Genomic DNA, 8,669 nt, shown 5'->3' with positions numbered 1-8,669 from the left:
TGAACAGCCGACCTTGTGGTTAGCACCTCAATGCATAACCTACTATGTGACCAGACCTCCAAATACATATCTCTGCAAATATAATTATATATGTACATGCATACACTCCTATATGCTAGGCTTTCTAATCCTTGGAGAGAAAGTTGAGAACCTTCAGGCAGGAGGCCTCCTGGCAGAGTAGGGTCCTTGAAGTACTTATTGGTGTAACTAAGAGCATTGTAATGTTTGCCACATCTGGGCAGAGGCCTCAAGGCATGATGGGACAGAGGGTCTGAGGGCCTGCGAGCAACCTGCATGCAAGCGCAACTGTGAAGAGTCCTTCCTAATTGAAAAGGCTCATGGAAGCAACTGTCAAGAACTGAAATTATTTACTGCATTGGGCAAATCTGTGGCAAGCGGTCTCTCTTTAAGGTGTTAGAAAGCAAAGATAGCACTTTAAGGAGTAAGGGTAGCCTGCCCCAAGCCCTGGTATTTTCAATCACCTCATGTGTGTGCAAAAGCTGGACAGGAATAAGGAAGACCGATGGAGAATTCTTGCATTTAAATGCTAGTGCTAGAGTAGGATATTGAATATTTCATGGACTGCCAGAAGAATAAACAAATCTGTCTTGGAAGAAGTGTAGCCAATGTGTTAGACAGGGTTGACTAGAGAAACAAATCCAGAGACATTCATATGTGTGTAAGAAAGACCTTTATATCAAAGAGCAAGTATATATTGGGAAAACACCCCAGCTAAGTCCAGATCAAGCCCATAAGTCTGAGACTAGTCCATACAGTCCTCTCAGACCCACACAGAACTTGCAATGATGCCAAATGCAGGAAGATCACAGGCTGATGTGTACTAAGTCGTGTGGATCCAGTGGCAGTGGCTCCATCTCCAGGGCTCTGGCTGCCATCAGCGTGGCTTCAGGTGGTGTCAGAAGGAAGGTGAACCAGAGAGACAGAGAGACAGAGACACCCCCCCCACCCGAGAAAGAGGGAGCAATCAGACGTGACCTGATTGACAGGCCAGACTCCACACCTTCAATCTTATTTATCAAGTTGACATGAAATTGTGTAACTACCACAGCCGGACTCTTCCTTAGACGCGGGATGGTGAGATTTTGTCTCCCTTACTTTGGACCAGTGTCAGGAGAGACGTGGAGAAGGACATCATGCTGGGTAAAGCAGAGGGTCAGTGGAAAGGAAGGCCCTCTGTGAAACAGATGGCCACGGTGGTTTCAACAATGGGCTCAATCATAGCAACAATTTGATTTTGAAAGTGGTGCAGGGTTTCTTTCTATTGTAAATACAATTGCAAAGAGTCAGAACTGACTCAAAGCACCTGAAAGCAACAACCCCCTTCCAGAAGGAACTTAAGGCAAGTGGTCATTCTTTACCCTCCTGTTAATTCTAGTCCTTGTTCCAGATGATGGCAGCTTAAACCACATGATGTGCTTAGCGGTAAAAAAAAAACCCCAAAAACTAAACAAAAAAACTACATAAATCAAAAGGTTACATTAAGTATGCCATTGGATTTATTTATCTCGCAGTGCTTTTCACTCCCTGACATTATATTATAATGTCCTTTTCCATTGATTGTCTCATCTCTCTCCCACAGAGCAGTTGGTGGGTTTGAACTGCTGACTATGGTGACGTGAAATCGCATGGTCTGGCTGTTCCGTCCAGTCTTTGTAACTCCCATCCAGTGACTGAGTGAGAGCAGACAAATAAGATGCAGAGGACTCTAATGCGGGGGTTGGTCAGTTTGGGGTTTAAAAAAACAAACCCTAGCAGAAGCAGGAATATAGAATTCCAGGACAATCAAGAAAGAAGAGCCACCCGCAGAGCATGCGGGAGATCCCTCTCAGAAGTGAGTCAGCGGAGGTCACAGTGCTGAGACCATGAGGCAGACAGGTGGGCTACCCAGCCCACTCCACAACTCAGAGGCTAAGGGACCACGTGGCTGAGAGGATAAGGACCTTTATTTTTTTTTTAAGCACCATTACTTTTTCTGAAGGCACATGATGTCCTTCTCTGGGGCCAGGTCTCTCCTGACAACATGTCCAAAGTGCATGAGATGAAGTTTCACCATCCTAGCCTCTAGGAAACATTCGGGCTGTACTTCTTCAGACAGATCTGTTTGTTCTTTTGACAGTCCATAATGCTTTCAGTATTCTGCAGCATCAATATTCAAACACATCGATTCTTCTTCAGTCTTCCTTATTGAGGGAGTTAGTTAGGGTGGGTTCCAAGGAGGTGATGAAAATGGGAGGCAGCACTGGACATCCCCTTACATAAGATGTCTTGGGGAAGAGATGAGCCAGTCAGGGTGCAATGTAGCAATGATGAAACATACAACTTTCCTCTAGTTCCTAAATGCTTCCTCCCCACTGCCCCCCACTATCATGATCCCAAGTCTACCTTGCAAGTCTGGCTAGACCAGAGGATGTACACTGGTACAGATAGGAACTGGAAACACAGGGAATCCAGGGCAGATGGTCCCTTCAGGACCTGAGGTGTGAGTGGTGATACTGGGAGGGTAGAAGGAGGGTGGGTTGGAAAGCGGGCCCAGATTACAAGAATGTACATGTGACCTCCTCCCTGGGGGACGGACAATAGAAAAGTGGGTGAAGGGAGACGTCGGACAGGAAAAGATATGACAAAATAATAATTTATAAATTATCAAGGGTTCATGAGGGAAGGGGGAGCAGGGAGAGAGAGGAAAAAATTAGGATCTGATGACAGGGGCTTAAGTGGAGAGCAAATGTTTTGAGAATGATGAGGGCAATGAATATACAAATGTGCTTTACACAATTGATGTATGGATGGATTGTGATAAGAGGTGTATGAGCACCTAATAAAACTATTTTAAAAAAAAAAGCAAGATCGATGGACTCCAAGGGGAGAATATGCCTGGTACTATCCTGCTAATAGGGCCCATTGGGCCAAGTTCCTGTACAACCCCTCGGGATGCAGACCATGTGCCACAGAATACTGGGACATTGGACCCTGGCTTTTTGAAGTGCATAGCCTACTCCTGCAGCCATACAAAAGGGATGTGATGTGGAAACCCCACATGCTAAAATGGGCTCTATTTCAAACGCACCTGTAGCTCACAGAATTAAGGCCGAAACGACGTGATGTGAGAAGAAGCAGAAGACAGCTGTACCAAGAGTAGGGAACTGTTAGCAGGCGGACTCACATGCACTAATTACTTCAATGCCCAACTTGCTGTGTTAAGATATTATTAATCCGGCAGACCTGGGCCTGGCATTGTCCTGGAATATTACAGTAAGTTTTGCCTGACCACCAACTCCCATTGTTTGTATAGTGTCTGTCACTTAAGAACTTCATCTGTGCAAGCCAATAATGCATGTATTGGATTTGTAGTTAACCTACACTTGTTTAACCTTCCCTTCTCAGTTGTGTTTTAAATACATTACCATAAAAAGACACCATAAACAGAAAGACCTTTTGCTCCAGGGAGATGATCGATAAAATTCTCTACCATAAATGGCAAAGGTATCTCTAAGGTAAACCAGAGGCAGATGGAAAACATAAATGTAGGAGTGGATTTGAGGCTTGCACTGCATCTTAGTTTCAATCTAGAAATAACTAGTTCTTATGCTTGGCCCTGTACAGTAAGTTCCCCCAGAAGGAAACACAGATGATATGGGTGGGGTGCTACAGCAAGATGTGGTATCACAAAGAATAGCATCTGGGTGCAGTGTAGCAACGATGAAACATACAACTTTCTTCTAGTTCTTTAATGCTTCCTCCCCTCCCCCACTATCATGATTCCAGTTCCACCTTACAAATCCAGCTGGACCAGAGGTTGTACACTGGTACAGATAGGAACTGGAAACACAGGGAATCCAGGGCAGATGATCCCTTCAGGACCAGTGCTGAGAGTGGCCATACTGGGAGGGTGCAGGGAGGGCGGGGTGGAAAGGGGGAACATATAACCTCCTCCCTGGGGGACGGACAACAGAAAAGTGGGTGAAGGGAGTGGGTAAGATATGACAAAATAAAAATAATTTATAATTTATGACTGGTTCATGAGGGAAGGGGAGTGGAGAGGGAAGGGGAAAATGAGGAGCTGATACCAAGGGCTCAAGCAGAAAGCAAATGTTTTGAGAATGATGAGGGCAACAAATGTACAAATGTGCTTGACACAAGGGATGTATGGATGGATTGTGATTAGAGTTGTACAAGCCCCCAATAAAATGATTTTAAAAATTAAAATAAAATGGGTCAAAAGGGAGTAGGAAGGGGGAACCGATTGCAATGATTATGACGCATAACTCCCTCCCCCACCCAGGAGACTGAGCAACAGAAACATGGGTGAAGGGAGACATTGCTTCATGTAAGATGTGAAAGCAATAATGATTTATCAAGGGGTCACAAGGGTGGGGGGATGGAGGGAAGGGAAAAAGAGGAATTGATACCAAGGGCTCAAATAGAAAGTAAATGTTTAGAAAATGATGGCAATATATGTACAAATATGCTTGATACAACTGATGTATGGATTGTTATAAGAGCTGTAGGAGCCTCCAATAAAATGATTTAAATTAAAAAAAGAATAGCACCTGGGGTCTTAAAGGCTTGTTTTCAAACGACCACCCATCTAAGTGAGGCGTCAGCTCAGCCTCCATGGACGAAGCACACCAGCCTGCGTAACCCAAAGACTGTAAAAAAAAAAAAAAAAAAAAAAACTAAATCAGAAGGAGGGAATGGTATCAGAGCTTTAATTATGAAATTCTGGTTTGCAGAAGCTAATGGGTGACAGTGGATGCCCAAAATACATTTGTAGGGTAAACCCATAGAATGAGGCCCCATGATTTTCCTTTGACTATAATCGAGGGATGGGCTAATTTGGTTATCAGAGAGTACTACAGAGACGCTTATAGCAGATTAAAAATGGAAAATATGATTTGAATTTTAAGCCTTATCATTTGATCTCCCCTTTGACACATCTTGAATTTGCTCTGGTTTTTAATATTTTGTTTTCTTTCAAATTGGGGGTTATCTCTGTTGTATTTTGTTTTCTTTGGCAGATTTCTTGACTCTCTCTAATGTATGTATTTTGCTGTGTTTTTAGGCATATGAAACCCAGGGTGGGTGAGTCTATAAAAATAATAACTAGAAAAAATAATTAGATTAAGAGTTTCAGGGGGTGGACAGCAGAGTGGGGTGGATAAATTGAGACCTGATATCAAGGGGTACAAGAAGGAAGAAAATGTTTTAAAACTGATGTGGTAAAGATTGTACAACACTTCTTGATATGACAGAACGATTGGATTGTATATGTCTGGATTATGTCCTAACTGTTTGTTTATATTTAAGGAGAGAGATCAAACAGGGACAATTCCTCTCTGCCACTTCAACTTCCTCCTGTGGGACTTCACTGGGACTCTGTGTCTGCCTCCTGTGTGGGCCACCCAACCCTGAGAGCTGCCCGGCCCCAGCATAGTTCCACAGACCTTGGGACACTGCACGAGTGACTCTGCCCTCTCTGGCCTGGAATCTCCCCGGGTCCAGCTTCACCTGTCTGCGTCAGCAGCCTGCAGCTTCACGAGTCTGAAGAGGGCCTGCCTGGCCTTGGACTGTCCACTTGAGCTAGATTCCACTGGGGCACCTTCTCGATATAAAGTTTCTGCTTGCTATCGCTTTCTTTCTTGAACATAGGTGAGTGTTACTGGTTTGTCCCTGCGAGCACACTTACTCAACGTCCAACTTTCACATGCAGAGGATGCCAATGAACATACCATGGTGTGAGTTGGGCCCCACTTGATAGCACCTAACAACCACAGGGACATCCAACAGGCATTATTTGCTCTGCATACTCTCACCTGAAGCACAATACAAACTGGGGAAGGAAAATAATATGTACTAGGGTCTTGGTGGAGACTCAGCTGTCAGCCCCCGGGACCCCCAGATATCCAGTCCTTTTCCTTGAGAAGAATGGGGGCTATGTCACAAGGAACACACCTGCCCCATTGCCCTGATTCCCTCTTAGAGCTGAGCTGATGCCAAGACCATGGTTTCCTTCCTTACAATGCTGGAGATCCAACATATGTAGATAGTCTGCAGTGTTTCTTCGTGAAAGTTCGAGACAGAGAAGTGTCTCCCATGTCCTACTAATGTCTCGCTGCTATCTTTCTTGTTACTGTGAAACACTGCCAAGCCAACACCAGGTCTGTAGCCACCAATCAAAGGCTCTATTATGGGTTGACTTGCAGAGATGGAGAGAGGTACAGGGTACAGGGCCTGAGGGCAGGGTGGTTATGCTCACAGACAACTTGACTCAGCTGTTTGCTTCCTGCTGCTAGGGCAAAGCACCACCAGTTTCTGGAAGAGTAAAGGATGACAAGTTTCCTGTAACTCACCAGGCTGGCTGGCATTCATCATCGTGAGGCAATCTGGCAGGTGATGGCTTCATTCTGTCTGCAGGGAGGAAAGGGGTTTAGGGAAGTTCTTGTTCTGCTTCCTTCCTCCCTAGCCCTGGCATTAAAACAGAAAAACAAGCAAGCAAGCAAGCAAAATCGCCATCAGCTCAAAACACAGTCCCAAAACAAAAGAAAACCCCGGGTGTAAAGGGCAACTCTCAGAAAATCTTGACCATCCTCAGATTCAAAGGCAGAAAGCATGTTGGTGCTAGGTGCCACCCACTCAGTTCTGACTGGCAGCGACCCCGAGCATAACAGAACAAAACACCACCTGGTCCTGTGCCATCCTCACAGTCCTGGCTCCGTTTGAGCCCTGTGTCCGCCCATCCCATTGAGGTCTTCCTCTTTCTCTGACTCTCTCCTTCCCCAAGCAGCGCGTCCCCTTCCAGGGACTGTCCCTCCTGGTCACATGTCCCTAAGTTAGTGAAACAAATTTCACCCTCCTCGGTTCGAAGGAACATTCTGGCTAGCCCAATGCCAGAGTTCAAGGGCAAGTGAGGTGCTTGAAGCTACCATGACTCAGGCCAGGTGCACATTAGCCCTCAAAATGACACCTTTGTCCTTTAACGCTATAAAACAGTCTCAGGCAGCTGATGTCTGTGCTTTCTGCAGTTTTTCTGTTAACCTAAAGTGTTCTCAAAATAAAAATTTACTTAAAACAACAATCAAAACAACAACACCACCTACTGTACGGCATATGTTTACTTCAGAAAACAAACCTAGTAGCTCATTGGGAAGGGCTATGGGTCAAACAGCAATGTTAGAAGCCCGAGCTTGAGAATCTGGTTCTTGTTCAGCAGAGTTAATCCTCTCGGAGCTCCTGGGTTCTCAGGAGACGAACTCCCTAGTAACTCCCATGTTACTGGGGAGACAGCACAGACCGCACAGTACAGTGGGACTGACTGAGCGGAGACGTGTTACATGAAACGGAGTGGTGATCCTTCCAGCTCACAGAGCAAGGGAAGTGGAGGGCTTGGACAGGAGGCTGGCTTATGGAATGCGGTATCACTGGATTTAGGGAGCTGCATTTGCTGACAAAGAGAGGTAAAGCTGAGAGCCTTCAGATTGAGGCTGACGGCAGAGTGATACACCATTTAGGCATTTGTTAGCAGCCCTGAAAGAATTTGTAACACGTCCTGACTAAACAAATATATCCTGAACACGTCTTTCTTTTGTAAACAGTTGTGTACATCCATTATGGTTATCCCTTTCCAAATGATTCCACCACCATTAACATAAACCAATGCCCCCTAAGCAAAAACTTTTCCTCCTTCACACATGGTAAACATTAGTCAAGTTTGGTTTGTTTCTTTCCCCCTTGACCCCCTTTTTAGTAGTTTTCTTGATATAATATTCACATATCATACACTTCCATCATTAAACTGCTTCTAAAAAGAGTTATATGTACATCATCACAATCAACCCTAATGCTCCCTCCCCCTCCCATATCGACTGATTGCTCCCTGATTCCCCTCCCCTCCCCATTCCTCCTCCTTCCCCATAAACCATTGCATCAGTTACTGTCTCTGTGCATCCACTCCTTCTGTGCTTCCTAAACTGGGAGACCTAACAGAAACAATACAAACAAAACAGAGAGACGAAAACAATAATAATATAAAGTAAAAAAGTTAAAATAGAGTAAGAAAGAAAAAAACCACTAACAATATTTTAAAAGCCAGAAAAGAAATTTCTTTCTTGGAACAATCAAGAAATATTTGAGCATCGAGTAGATTCAGGCTGGGTCAAGAGAGCAGTCAACTGATCAAGTATCCGTGGTTCAATTCACCATAACCAATATTACACTAATCTGTTTCACCATGGATTTTGTAAATGGGTTTGGGTTCCCCCACCATCCTACATAGCCCTCTATAAACTGGGTGCTCACAATTGAAGTTCTGATACTTTTCCCTTCATCACATTTGGATTTTGTTATTGTGATATTTGTATCACACAGAATGGGGTACTTTTTCCGTGTGGACTGAACGCCTCACTTAGATGGCTGCTTCTTTGATTACAAGCCTTTAAAGAACCCAGACACTATTCCAATGGATGGCCGGGCACCATCTGCTTTCCCCCTACACTTTGCAGTAGCACCCTTATCTTCAGTGATCCTTATCTTCATAAAGGTGAGTACAGGGCAGGGCCATGTTATAAGGACTAACTGTTTTGGATTCATGATAGAATTACGTGGTAACCCATACCCTGAACATTTCTCATATGAATTGTAATCTGTTCACT

Source organism: Tenrec ecaudatus, chromosome 3, assembly GCF_050624435.1.
Source record: "Tenrec ecaudatus isolate mTenEca1 chromosome 3, mTenEca1.hap1, whole genome shotgun sequence".
In the NCBI taxonomy this organism is placed as follows: Eukaryota; Metazoa; Chordata; class Mammalia; order Afrosoricida; family Tenrecidae; genus Tenrec; species Tenrec ecaudatus.
The sequence above is the reverse complement of the archived record's forward strand: the minus strand, read 5'-3'. Positions refer to the sequence as shown.